Genomic DNA, 15,228 nt, shown 5'->3' on the forward strand with positions numbered 1-15,228 from the left:
TCACCAAGCAATTTTTGCAAACAGACAAACAGCGGTAAACTGGCGCCGAAGTTGTGGACCAGTGTTTAAGCCAGGCTGTCGGAGATGGTCACCGAGGACATTCTGTACCCTTGCATTGATTCCTCCCAGGCAGCCCGTCGGTTCTAAGTCATAGCATTCGAGAACAAACTCTTCAGGGAGTTTCGCGGTTCGTGCGCCACTAAGATGAGCGTGCCAGGAAGAGCGGAAATCTTAAGGCCATTCACTGCCAAAATGAGGCCGAAGGCTCGAACGGAAAGCACAAGTTCGTCCAATCCTTGTGTATTCAAAACGCCAAGATCTCCATATACGACTAGATGGATCAGGAAAGAGGAACCTCAGGCCAATAGCCAATCCTTTTTGCTCCGCATAAATGGAGAGTGCCTGGAAGAATTCGAAAAACCAGACCATCAAATGCAGTCCGGAGTCAAATATGCAAAGGTGAAAGTGCACCGTTCACACTGGACGACAACCTGGATTGACGTCGCCAACGAGCTGTTGAATGAAGATCGGCAGAGCGAACGAACCGCTATACAAACAGATTATGCTGAGACAGAGACAAGAGACACTGATCAGGACATATTACAGCATGTATCCTCGCCAAAAAGAGACTACACGCTTCTCTTTGTCCGCACCTAAGTTTCAGTAATCTAACCGTGGTCAAAATGGAGCAAACAACGTGTATATCTCCTCAGTTTACATGGCTCACGACAGAAGAACTGCAAAATTTGATGTCCACCATCATAGATAAGATTGTGCCCAAGAAACTCATTCTTAAAAGTCGAAAGGCTCCTGGCTGCTAATTTAGACCCAATTCCCAGCCAGCGAGGAGGACTGTGAGCCAGGGTCTTATTTGGAAGGTATGTAGTCCCTCCCGTAATTACTGAGGATAAAATCGTCTGGTATTTAAATAGCTTCTCCACATATAAATCTCCAGGCCCAGATGACATAATGCCAGTTATGCTACAGAACCAACAGGAAAGAGTTTTCCCGTGGTTTCTCGAGATTTATTGTGGATACGTACCACACACTTGGAAACACGAACGTAGTTGCCATACCGAAAGCAAGCAGATGCAACCCCTTCCGTAAGAAAGACCTGTAGAGCGCGTCCTGGGCATACATTTAAAGACGATCAGAGAGAAAATGCCCTTCTCCAAGTCTCATCAGTCCTACCTCAAATCGCTCTTGAGGAGGTAATTAGCTGCTGCAACGACCGCTCAACCGTGCAATATACCCTAGCTACCTTACTGACGACCTCTCTCCAAAGCTCTGAATGATACTGACGGACAAAATTCCACACATATAGGACATTAGCGGGGTAAAAATGCCGGCGTTTGACGAGGATTTGGTAATATTGTTGTCAGGGATGTTTCCCTTGGTTATGAGTGAAAGCATGAAGAGAGCGTTGGGAAAGGTCTGAATATGCCTCCAACGTGAGTGGTATCTTGGATATAGATGTAAACCTGGGGTGTAACTTAACTTGAAGACTGAAGATAGAACTGAGGATTAAGGAGGCCTGTAATAGTATTCTACCCCTGCAAGAGGACCTTTTTAAGGAAATGGGGTCTTTGGTTGAGTATGATTCTTTGGATGAACATAGCCGTGGTTCGTGCTTACGTACGATTCTATTGTGTGGTGGCAGGCGCTCTGTAAAAAAAAAACAATAGAACGAAACTGCAATCCTGACCGGCAGATGCTCTCAATGTACTCAACACTTCCTCCCCCGGGACCTCATCCTCCGCCTTGTGTACGCTGTAGCGTGCAATGGTAACAAAATGCGTGAGTTCGGATATTGTACAGCGAAGCCCCACGGCTATAGTAGCGTCCTAACAAAGTTCCTCGGCAACTCTGGGCGTTCCCAACGGACTATGGCACCTGCAAGCAAAGCTTGTCGAGGAACTTTGCTATGGAATATCCAACCAGGGCGGAATGGGGGACATGCGACGTGTTGCCATGTTAGGCTATAACTCACTATTCTTCACCGACAGATCAAAGACGGTCTGTGGAGTCGGCGCGGGGGTTGTTTGAAAGTCTGTCGATGCCTAGAGCATGATCAGAGCCGCAACATAGCCATTCTGACCTACACTCAAGCAGTCATAAATGCGTAGTCCTCAGCGACGGCATCCTTCGAGCTGATGAAGCCTGGAGGATGCGCTAAAAAGTCTGGGGGACGCGCTGCACAGTCTGGGTAGCACACAGAAAGTCATCCTCCTCATCATCCTGACAACCTGACCAGGCAGAGCTCTGCTATCGACAGCCTTTAGGTAGGCACAATATCTGCGTCCCACTGGAGACTGTCAGTAATGGAATCTACTCGCACTACTTAGCAGCAGCGGCCTTCAGGTGACGAAGGCTCACCGTCCGCGTTAAGCCAAGGCGGATTTGTACCACGTACAACAAAATCCGCGTGCAAATGCATTACATTGAAGTTAGGGCCTTCTGCACTGGGCACTGGCCTTAAGGAGCCATGCCGCCAGACTCAGCATACCCTACAATTCGTATTTCAGTAGCTAGAGCCAGGCTACAGACACTATTCTTGGAGGACTTCAAGAAGATCTCCAATTGCAGGATGGGAGAGCGGTTATCCTTCGTAAACGGACTGGCTCTGAAGCTCTGAGCTGCCTGAACTCTGCTCTCCTTTTAGGGAGTTTGTGGCATCAAAATTGTGCATCACAGCGCTAGCCTCCTCAGAGCGACCACAGAGCTACCGGGTAGGTAACCTGAGGTCTCGGATAGAACCCGTGAATTCGGCACGAAACCGGAATGGAAGCACTACTGTCACTCTCTCCCAATGCTGGTTGCTAGCTACGGCGCACCGAAGACACGGATCGATTGGGGGGGCATTAATGACAGTCTAAGAGAGAGAATGGATGGCCACCTGAAAACCCAATCAATGATGGTGAGGCGAGATTTCATCTCCTGTGCTAACTTTATTATGAACATGGTCGACTTGGTCGTCTGTAGCATTGAAAGATGCTAAGGCGCTGCGGTTGTATAAATGTACCTTGGAGCGTTGGAGCGAAAGTTTTCGTTTGTAAGGTGGCTGGTAGCTAGGACCTAAAGTTTTCAGTCGAAGCTCACTTAAGCATCGGTAAAGACTTTCGGATTGAGGCGTCTGTAACCTCAGTGTCCGTTCCCTTTACGAATTTCACGACTACCTGATGCCGCAGGATATAGTCCATCCATTGCGCTTGTGTGGTCAAGACCATGTTCGACCATTGCTAGAGGCATAGACTATGAGCCAGCGGTCGCTGAGAACTATGAAGCAACGGCCTTCCAGAAAATATTCGAGATGCTCGATGGCAGTGAGAGGAACTCTTGATCATAGGTTCTGTAACGTATACCAGAATTCTACAGTTTTCTGATTAAGAAAACCAGAGAGCGCCGAGAAAATGGGATGGACCAAGAATGGCGTCAGATGTTTCCGCTATCAAGGACAAAGTAGCATTCGTGGAAGAATCGCGTCGGCGCGTGATGTTTCGCTGCTTCGGAAAGCAGTTTTTGATTCGGACATCCAGACTAGAGGGAACTTCTTATCCTTGGAGGGTAGTCCCTTAAGAAACTCGTTCACCGGAATACAGTAGAAGTAGGAATCAAGCATCTCTAGGAATCGACGGAACTCAACAGCAGAAAAATCTTCCATGGCTTGGATTTTGTGCGAAGGAGGCCTGATAGCCTCTGAATAGAGCTAGTAAACCAAGATATTCTACTTCATTCCTGTCCAGAACATGTTCGTCCTGGTTGATACATAGTTTCCCGAGAAAGCAGGCAGGAAAAGCTGTCGTAAATGTTGGTCGTAGTCACCCGAAACTGCATTGCGAAAACCTTTTGATGACTGAATGAATTCGAAGAGACTGAATTATATTGCGATCGCTGTCTTCAGAACGCCTTTTTGTGCCTTCAGTTTGCTTATTATGGCAACGCCAGTTACCTGCATTCACCGGTGTTTCGCCATGTGCCGTCTGATTTGAAAACGAGGTCGAGCAAACTGACTCATTGGCTATACGATGGCCGAATGATGCTTCTTTCTTGTAGAGCACGACTTGCGTAGGTGCTCGAAAATTGGTAGGCCCATTTTGTAGATATCGTACTACATTGGTAGGTCCGGAAGCGAGACAGATGTGTTGTGTGAGGAGCAGATGTCATTAAATTCCTGTAGGAAAGGCACGATGCTCAGAGGTGGCGGGGAGGAAGAACCCTGTCGGCTGAACCAAAACCCGAGTGGCCGAGGAGAACCTCCATAGTGGTGGCACCGGGAGACGCTGCATCGCATTGGCTTGCCGGCCGCGAATGCTCCAAAGGCCTAATTAGGGCGATCAGACCCGAGTCTGCACGGGGACTCATCTGAACTGGCAATAGTCACGAAACCTTACCAGGGGTATACTGGTACCTTGGGAACCGGGATAACCCCTGGACTCATATACTTCAGAAGAATTCCTGTTGTATGGGCGTTCAGCTCGGTTGTTTTCGGTTGGCCCCTAATGAAAGCTTCCTGGAGGTTGTGGTTGCGTTCAAGTGAACAGAGACTTCGGATCTCAGCGTGGTGTTGCGTTTGAACACGGGTGCCGTACTCCTTAGTTCGGTAGAGATTTTGGTAGGTCTTGCATACACCAGTATGAATGCTGAGCCATGCACTTGGTATAGACTGGTACCGTTGTTGCTTGTCACAGCGGGGCTCTGATTGTGGTCACAAAATCAATCCGTGTCTTAAGAGGACCGTGGGATTAAGTCCACGAGACAGGTACTCACGTTAAACCCCTAGAACTCTCCTGTAGCGAAGCCACATAAGAATGTCCTAGCCCTCTCGAAGGAGTGGTAACTTCCGAAATCAAGAAGTTACGTGGATGGGAGCGACTAGCTATACGAGACAAGCCTAGTCAATAAATTGAACAATTTTTTTCCTTGAATGTCAATGAGGAGGTCGTGTTCGGATAAGTAACTGCGTCGATGATCGCTGGGATGGTGAACTGTGAAGAGTATGGACGTCACAAGGCTAAGTACAGCGTCACCGTATTCGTACCGAACCGTGCCATGGCAATTGACGACGCGTTGGTTACTTGGAGAGTGAAAGGTTGGCGCTCTAGTTTCGTCCTTTTGATGTAATCCTTTGGGTGCAGCGACATGATGGTTGCTGAGTTTCGTTCAGCTGAGCTCCGTTCGCTGGTTGGTTTTCTTGAAGGATTAAGGTACCCTGCATTCAGCATACCAGCACCAGCGTGAGTTGGCTGCCAGAGAGGTAGGGTGGCTCCTTAGCCGGCCGTCGGTCTTCGAATTCTTTTTAGCTGCTGCTCGTTGGTTGAGGCAGCGGCTTGGCTTTCGATTGGCAACCTAGTCAGAGAAATCAACTAGGCCATGCTGTTAATTCCTTCGCAACCGGATCTATAGATAGCGGGTATCGCTTCGTCGAGGGTAAATACAAGTCGGATGATGGAATAGATTCGTTTTCTCGAGCCCGCCATAAACCTCGTATTATGTGGTGCCGACTGCAGAGGCTGAAATCAAGACTCTCTTTGCTGACCTCGTTATCAAATGTTCTCTTATGCTGACGTTGCAATATGCAGTCCTTTGTTCGGGGGCTTTCATTCACCCTTCGACCCTTCCTTTAAAAAAACTCCATCCAAAGGGTTTTCGGCCTTTTCTGGTTGGACAGTCCCAAAAAATAACAATCATTGCCTTCTATCGCACTCCCCTAAAAATTGTAAGCCTGGTAGGGACGAAATGAATATTTATCCGTGTCATTGAAACCATAACAGTCCATATCAGGAGCTTCCCATGATGGAGCGCAAATTCCACGCACAATATAATTTAAAATAAAACTCCATTCTCAACACAAAGGAAATTTCAATATAAAAAACATGTAGGCCTCGTAAATTTGGCAGCGAGCTAACCTAATATTGTTTACAATCCTTTTTACACACGGTTGAATGCTAACCGAAAACAATCCTAAATTGCTGAGTGTGGCCTAGATTAAATTTTCAACAGTAATTTTCGTTATTGATGCAATTTAATTAAGTAATTTTCCCTTTATTGGAAATTTTGCGGTTGGTATGAATTCGATCATGATGCATTTTTCTTCTATGGTATGAAAGGGAACCGGCGATGTGAGAAGAATAGCAGCCTATAAGCGAATCCCAAAGGTCAATTTTCTGATGGGGCACATATACCCGAATAGGGTGTAGTTGAGCAAGGATAAGATCAAAAGAGAATGTGTTCGCCACATTTGGTAGAACTATGTTATACCAAAACTGTAAAACCCGAAGGATGAAGGTCTAACGAAGTAAGCATAAGTTCCCCCACCAATCGGCGGAAATGGATTGAACTTATGATCACAGCCGGAGCCTCACAGAGGTACTGGTCTATACTGACAGCAGGCTTGGTATTCATGTTAATTGGTGGGAGGTCTGTCAGAAGCCTTTACGGGCCAGACTTTGGCATTTGATGACTGTCAGCGAAGTCTTTGAAAGCGCACATGAACTTGAACACTTTGTAGTTTCGGAGCTTAAGAGTTAAGCTCCTTTTTGGCTACCCATCGCACTGATCGGTTTTAGATATCGGTCTTACGGCCGGATTTCCTCATGGAAACTATCGAATTTCAGTCCCCCTGCCCTTTAATCATCTCGAAGATTCTGGATATGTTGACAGTGCGATTCGTTTCTTGTCTGGAATGTGGCCAATCTCGTTGATTCAGCGAACTGTGTCCAAGTCCATCTTTTCGGGAACACCGATCAAAGGAACATTTCAACCACCATGTTTTCTCGGATAAAATCCCCACAAAATTACAGAACTGACAGTGGACACCATCATAGCCCAGCCGATTTGAACTACATCCGAGGCCAATCCTTAACTAAACTTCGCCTTCGAAATTTATACCGGAGAAGGATGGAGTCATTTAACGGCGCCTTGCGCAGAAGATGCCTGGATCCCGCAAGATCGACTCCGATATATATCGACTACAAACTCGCTAATGAGCTTTCTGTCTCTTTCAAAAAAAAAAGTCCTCCTTCCTACTACTCTCTCATTGGAGGTAACTCTGTTTACCAAAATTGTTCCAATGTAAATTCTACAGAGTTCTGTTGCCTGTTGTCAAAAGTCATTCATCCGATGAGAGTCATCGTGAGCTGAATAGGTGTGGCGCCCCTGCCTAGCCGGACTCACTTTCCGTCTCTTGACACACACATCTGGGCATTCAGGTACAAGGCTGCACATTGGATTCTGGTCTCCAACACTCGTTTATCTGTTCGCAAGCCCTTGCCGATTTTAGAGGCCTATTTTCTCTTGTATTTCGGTTTCCTCACAGATCTGAACAGACACCGCCTTATTGATGAGACGATCCTTTGCTCAACTCTTGGAGAAGTCAAGGAGACGCTCGTCCACTCAATTTCGGTTCTCTCACCGGATCAATCATAAACTCAGAGTCAAAAAAAAAAAAGAAGTCGTAGCAGTCCTGTATTAGTTCGAGCGGTCTTTAACCAACGAAGGCTGCATCACCAGATCACCAGCTTTAGTACAGCATCACATTATGACCGCCCGCCAACTCGGCCTTGTTAAACCGTCAAGTAGCCCTTATGCAAACCCGCTGCATATGGTTTTTTCAAAACTACATTATACGGTTGAAGAGAAATTTTTCTTAGGCCTTACTGTCAACGTGCTTGGTTTCAAGCTATCCCAGAGAAATTCGAAGCTATCCTGGCCCTACCCTAGACCAGAAACTTTGCGGAATCTGAAGCATTATCTTAGGGCAGTCAACTGTCATACTTCAGAACGCACGCATGCTCAGGTACTACAAAACGATCAACTTAAAGGTACGAAAAACTGCAACAAGCGAGAAGTCGGATGGTCTTCATAACTTGTAGAAGCCTTTGAGGTTTACACCCAGATGCCAAGATCATCCTTTCAAGTGAGGCGTCATCCATGATTTTGTGCATCACCAAATCCCTGTCGCTCCCGAAGACACACCAAAAACGGCTATCTGCACACCTTCCGGACTCTTCGACTTTACCAGGATGACTTTTGGCTTGTGCAACGCTCCGCAGATATTCCAGAGATTAATCCACTCTGTCCTACCAACCTTAAACTTCTGTTTCATAAACATGGATGATATTTTGGTCGCTCCTTCTTCCGAAGCTGAGCATTTGGACCATCTCGAGTGCATTTTTCAACGTCTCCTTGAAGCCGGACTCGTTATAAACGTTGAAAAATGCAAATTTCTACAGAAGCAGGTGAAATTTCTCGGCCATATGATTACCCCAGACGAAATCTAGGTAGGTAGATAGGTATCAGTGGCCGCTCCGAGGAGCCCAATTAGCGCTTTAGTGCGCCGTTTTGATGCCACAAACTCCAAAGTCCGTGACTGTTGTTATGGGAGCAGGGAAGCAGAGTCCATCCGGCTCGGATCTTCAGAGCCAGCCCGTAGAATTCACGAAGGAAAGCAGCTCTCCAACCCTGCAGCTAGAAATCTCACTGAGGTCCTCAAAGAATGGTTTACCCAGTGCCCGCAGCCTGACTCTAGCCAGAGCTGGGCAATCGCAGAAAAAGTGCATCAGGATTTCCCTTCCTTCTCCGCAGCTTCGGCAATGCGAGTTGTAGGGTATGCCGAGCCTAGCGGCATGGTCCCCTCCAATGCCCCGTGCAGACCGCCGTAATCTTGAATGTATTTGCACGCGTCTGGTTCAGGAGCTCTCGTGATCGGGCTATGTTATAAGCGGGCCAAATTCTCCTTGACTTGGCACAGCTTGTAAGCCTTCGCCATCTTAGGCCCGCGGCTGTAAGGTAGTGCGAGTAGACTGCGCCCCCGACAGCCGCCAGCGGAACACCGACTGTATTCGCCGAGGGACTGCCAAGAGCAGAGCCTTGCCTGGCCAATCCGTCAGCCCGCTCATTCCCCTCTATGTTCCTATGCCCGGGAACCCAGAGGAAAGTGACTTTAAGCGTGCCGCCAGATGGTTGAGCGGGAAGATGTCGTCGTTGAGTACAAGGCCTTGATGGCCGCTTGGCTGTCGGTCAGAATGGCTATGTTACGCTTGGGGCTCGAATCACGCTCCAGCCATCGACATACTTCCAATATCGCCAGTACTTCCGCCTGGAATACACTGGTGAAACCTGGGAGACCATACGACTTGGATACACCCTGTGTATTCGAGAAAACCCCCGCACCGACTCCATAGGTCATCTTTGATCCGTCCGTAAGGAATACTGTGTCACAGTCTTGTAACACGCCGCCGGTCTTCCACTTTGCCCTGGTTGGAAGGTCCACAGCAAAGTTTCTAGTGAAGTTCAGCTTCCGTGTGACATAGTCCGTGGGGGATGCCCAGATGTCTCGAGGTATTTCATCTAGGATGTTGCTGTGACCGTATGACTTCGCTGTCCAGCATCCGGACTCACGTAGTCTGACGGCACTGCACGCTGCAACATATTTGATGTGGAGGTCTAGGGGGAGGAGATACAAGAGTACATTGAGAGCATCTGCCGGGCAGGACTGCAGAGCCCCTGTAGCATCTGCACACGCGTACTGAGTCATAGCCTTGCAAAACGCTGCCGGTCTTCCACTCTGACCTGGTTAGAAAGTCCACAACAAAGTTTCTCGTAAAGTTCAGCTTAGGTGGCATAGTCCGTGGAGAATGCCCGGATTCTCCATCTAGGATGCTACTATGGCCCTAGGAGTCCGCTGCCCAGCATCCGGACTTACGTAGTCTGACGGCACTGCACGCTGCAACGGAGATGCAGGCAGGACTGCAGAGCCCCAGTTGCACCTGCACACGCGGTTCTTTGAATCCTATTAAGCTTCGTTCTATTGTATTTCTTCTTCAAAGCCTGCCACCACACAATAGAGCCGTACGCCAGGATCGAACGCACTACAGCGGTCTACATCCAGAGAACCATCCTCGGCCGGAGACCCCATTTCTTTGCAAAGGTTCTCTTACAGGCATAGAAGGCTATACAAGCCTTCTTAACCCTCAATTCTATGTTCAACCTCCAATTTACCTTAGCATCCAGGACTACACCCAGATACTTTACATTAGAGGAAAGAACCAATCTTTGCTCATTCAGCCGTGGTAGATGGAATTCAGGTATCCTTGTCTTGGTGGTGAATAGCATCAGTTGCGTTTTGGTTGGGTTTATGCTGAGTCCGCATCTTGCGGCCCACAGGCACACCTTTCGCAACGCTCCTTCCATGGTGTCGCTCATAATTGACAGAAACATCCCTGATACTAATATCACCAAGTCGTCGGCATACGCCACCACCTTAACTCCGCTGCTGTCCAATGTACGTAAAATTTTGTCCATTGACGAAATCTAACCTGACCCAAACAAGGTTGAAGCAAGAAAGAGCTTTCCCTTCCCAACCACGGTAAAGAATCTGCGAAGATTTTTGGGTATGTTAAATTTCTATCGACGTTTCTTTCTCAAAGCCGCTTATCAACGCTTAGAAGGTGAATCAGACCTGGCAACCGTTGAGCTTCTTTTCGAAGCAACTCAACCCAGCTGAACCTAATTACAGCGAATACAATCGTGAGCTACGCTACGTACTTCTCCATCAAATACTTCCGTTTCTCCCTTGAGGGCAGGCCGTTCGCAGTCTAATTTTGTAAGTTCGATTTCGGAGTTTAATTTCGTAAACGGTGTCCTGGGAGAACTCCCAAACTGTCATTTCAGTAGGATTGGAATGCAATCGAATTCATGATCGCATCTATCCAGAGCAAAGTGGGAAAGGCGGAGGAGACTAGAAAAGCACGGCTACGGACGCTAAATCCGCTCTGTAATAGAATACCTTATGATTATTCCACGAGGCAGGGGAGGAGGAGGAGTCCGGTAGGGTTTAAGTGGGTGGTTAACTGGCCTATCCAGACCAGTGCTTTTTGAAGACTCCCAACTCCTCAAAAAGGGGCTCGCTTACCAATTTCCTTCAAATCGAACCTTCATTCAATTGAGGGAAGCTTGATTTTCGCGCTGCTTGATCAAACGAATCCTTGAATTAGCAATAACGCAGATTGCCTTCCAGTTACGACTTATCTTCTTGAAGTCATTCCAGGTGCTCTTCTGGATAAAAAGCTTTCGGTTCATCGCTTGGATGACATGGCGAAACCCTTCTCCTTGTTCTTGTATGACCTCTTGTAGAAGTGCCAACGAGCCCAGAATTTGACAAGGGAGCGCACGCGAAATAGAGTCTCAAACTAGCTGCCGGTATCTTCCGAAATCATTGGTAGAGCTTCCAGGATTATAACGGCCTTGGCGACTTCCTTCTTGTTAATCTTGGAACCCGATCGATTCGCTTTTTGGACAATAAGGATGATGCCCATCATGTAACCGACAAAACCAATTAGGACGACGGGTTTTTTTTTTCGGTGGTACTTGGGGAAAGAGCCAGGATCTTTTCTTGGGACAGAATACTATGGAACCATGGCAGGGCGCAGGGAACTATTTAACCCAAAGGTATTTCCTTTTGAATAGTACCGGTGAGATCAGAATGCAGTTAGATACTCTGTGCTGGGACTTTTTTTCTTACTATCTGGAAATATTCAGCTTTTACCAATTGTCCCATCCAAGTGAGAGCTCCCTCCCTTCCTCCCTGCTTTTCATGTTTCATTTCTTCCCCATAGATTCCCAGCAATACAGCTGTTGCTGCCCATCCATACTCATCAGCTGTCATGATTTTTTGATAAACTAAAACTTCAGAACAGCTACAAGCACTGACTAACCAGAGAGGTCACGTTTTCCGTCAACACGAAGGTGTGATGTATCCTTGGAAACCCCGTACCGTCCTTCGAAATCAATTAACACCACAACTGACACCTACGTCATTGTTGTTATATCTTCGCAACCAGAAAACAAAAATATGAACAGATTGTTACAACTCGGACATAAATCATTGATGTTTCAAACTCCGCACCTGCTTCGGCACATATTTGATTAAGAGTGCGAACATACAAGACATTAGGCCCGGCCGTTGGATAAAATTACCAAAATGTAATCAGCACATGCTAATCAACAATAAATGATTGATTTGGTTGGTCTTTCTTTGTTTATTTTCTCCCCATCTTACCAGCATTCAGCATGGTAGCTCAGGGCTGCCCGAAACTGACGGTGTGCAGAGCCTTTATTACCATAATACCATCAATATTGATCCCACGAACTAATGAGGGATATATGATTGATGCAGACTTTATTTCGCTTTATTGACCTCATATACGGATGTTGTGATAAATCCGTGTTAATTGGATGGATTTGAGCAAGCTGATAACCATTGCAGCCACAGACACCGGAATAGCGAAGCTAATCATGAAGTGACTCTCACACAGGAATGCATGAGAGAGTGGATTGGGGGTCGAAAATTTTGGTTTATTTCAGCCCCTTTTCATCTCATCAAGATGGATTCTATCTCGAGGCAATGTAATATAGCAAGTGCGGGATCATTGAGAATACTCTCTTCCGCGTAATACAGAAGCTTCATGTTCACTAAGTTAATGCATTCCATAATTTCCAAGAAAATTCAAATTAAAACAAAAAGAAAGCAGAAAAGATAGTGCAAACTCATCTTCACCACTGTTGAAGAGTTTCTGACCCTGGCAGATGGAAAGCACACCAAGAACCGGCAAAAATGCAAGGGAAACGGCGGAAACTGATGCTCTATTCAATTAAAAGTTTCTGTAAATTTCTTGTCATGTTAATTGAACATGGCCAAGGAGGCGAGAAGCCAATAGTAAAAAAAAACCCAAAGGAGTTTAGCTGAGTGTTTATTCCATTACAGTATCTGCAGCTTGAGAGTACCCAAGTTAATTAGGAAGAAGCTTGTGGAAAGTATTCGAAAGTAAATGACCAATGAAAAGTTCAGCATTGAAGAAAGGAACTACATTTAAGAACTATCAATTTGTGCAGTTGGGATTTATTAATTAGGAAGAAAGTGTTTATCTATTGATGAAATAAAGATAATTGGATCGATTGTAATTTTTTTATGGAAAAGTTCGATCTATGCAGTAACGAAGCACCAATTGAATGAAGGTGTTCAAAAATGGGATCCAATTATTATGGTACCAAATCTTGCTGCGGAACATTGGCGTCCAAGGTCTCACTGCATTACTAGCCACTTTCGGTTAATACGAGAGATACCACACCATTTAATACGAATAACACAACAAGTTTTCCTGCTTTGCCAATCTGACTTCATGTACCACAACATAAGTCCTTTATATCTCCCAAAACTACCTCCAAAATTATAAAGAGATTAACAAAAATAGAATGGATGATGATGATGATATCACATCACATCAGGACGGATGATGATATCACATCACATCAAACCACCGAAAAATGAAATCCTTTCATAGAATTTAATTAAAGCGGCATTACCCAGGAAATTTTGGGATCATAGACTGATTTTGGTTTCGTTTTATTCATTTCACCGTCAAAAGCAACTAGTAGATTTCTACAAACATTGTTAGCTTGTTATAGCCATAGCCATAGACATATCATCTGAGGCTGTATTCGTTGTTAGTAATTGTAAAATTTCCACCAAACTTTTTATGTCTAGATATCAGAGAGGGACAGTTTTGTGTTTGTTGTTAAATTTTCTTTTTGGGGTGTGTTACTTACAGCTACAATCTACAGTAGAATAAAAAGACAACAAAGCTCCAGGCTTAGATGGAATTGCAGATGTATGTAATGCCACCAAAGAGATATCACTTTAAGGAGTAATATCGCAGCACCATTATCCAACATGATCCAAACAACACCAGTTAACATCACTTAGCATCACAACATCACCTAATATTACAGTATAACGACCTAGTAGAAAAGTTATGATTTTACCCTTTTAATGTTTTGTTGAAATGTTTTGTAATAGCCATTCCGATGCGGTATATGGTTTACAAAATATCATCAAACATCACGGAATAATATTGTCATTTATCGTTCGATACTTCATACCGTCCATCCCTGAATAACTGGCGGTGGTCGTTGCAGATTTTCTAGCCGATGCCAATCATTTGGGCTTTTTTCCTATTTATGTGTAATTAAATGGTTTCCGGTTTGTGAGCAATAGATACTTTTAAATATGCGGATTGCTTGCAATCCCGAACAAAGCAATAGGTAAGTAATGCCCGTTCGCAAGAATTATTATTTCCTGGCCTTTGCATGTGAAAATGTCTTACTATATAGAAGAATCTTTATCTTTCTTTCGTTTCTTACACGAAAGGTTCATTCTTTATTCATATGTATCTAGCCCTGCCATAGATTTTACGCAGGGTAAATATCACTCTAACGATTAATAATTTTTGGAAATATTGCCTGCCGAGTATATGTGATATTGGTGATATTACATCGCAAGTCCAGTTAGGGTAATGAAAGTGATATGTGTGGCATTACTTTATAATATTACTTTTCTCAAAAAGTGACGTGATATGACATTACCTACTAAGGCGATGTTTCGTGCATCTGTAAATGGAATACCGAATAAGGTGCTTAAGCACGTGATGCAGTCTACATTGGATATATTCGGGCGTGCACAAGCTGGCTCTGGCTATCAAGACTATTCGAAGTGACCCATCGTCCTATAAACCCATATGTCTCTTAAACATTACTCGGAAAACGTTTGAACTGGTAATCTACAATAGATCATTCCAATTCCTGAGACCCAAATAGGCCTTTCAGATCAACAGTAAGGTTTCTTCAAAATTAGATCAATCATTTGTACGATTAAATTAGTTACTGGCTTAATCGAAAATTCACTTCACGGAAGAATAATGGTTACAAATAATGCATGATGGTGATCCTGGTGGTGAGAAATGCATTGGCTTCGGCCAAATGGAGGCCGGATCTATCTACGAAAGTTTCGGGCGACGATTAGTGTTTCAACCCATCTTGCTATTATCGTCAACGGCTACTTGTAACAACGAAGGTTCTCATATGACGCCGACAATGGACGCAAAGAGTACGTTTTTTCCCCAGATGTCCACCGGGGCTCATTGTTATGGATTTTTTTTTTCTTCAGCCTTTGTCCCGTTCACAAGCGGGGTCAGCTCGTCGTGATGGGTTTCGCCATTTGGCGAAATGCCTGATGTGTCGCTGTGATGTGTACCCGAGAAGGACTATCAGAACCGAGTCTGGAAGGAATTCATCATCGAAGGAAATCTGGTACCATGGGAACCGGGATGATCCCCTGAGCGCATATGTTCCAGGATAATTCCTGGAGGATGTGCTCTTGGCCCGGTTATTTAC

At 45.4% G+C, this 15,228-nt stretch overlaps 1 protein-coding gene across 11 annotated transcripts in view; it reads right to left on the bottom strand.

The window, feature by feature from the left end:
* LOC119648998 (phosphatase and actin regulator 3-like) overlaps window positions 1-15,228 on the bottom strand; it is a 650,924-nt gene that overhangs the window by 394,751 nt on the left and 240,945 nt on the right. The window lies entirely within an intron of this gene.

This window comes from Hermetia illucens, chromosome 2 (genome assembly GCF_905115235.1).
Source record: "Hermetia illucens chromosome 2, iHerIll2.2.curated.20191125, whole genome shotgun sequence".
Lineage (NCBI taxonomy): Eukaryota > Metazoa > Arthropoda > Insecta > Diptera > Stratiomyidae > Hermetia > Hermetia illucens.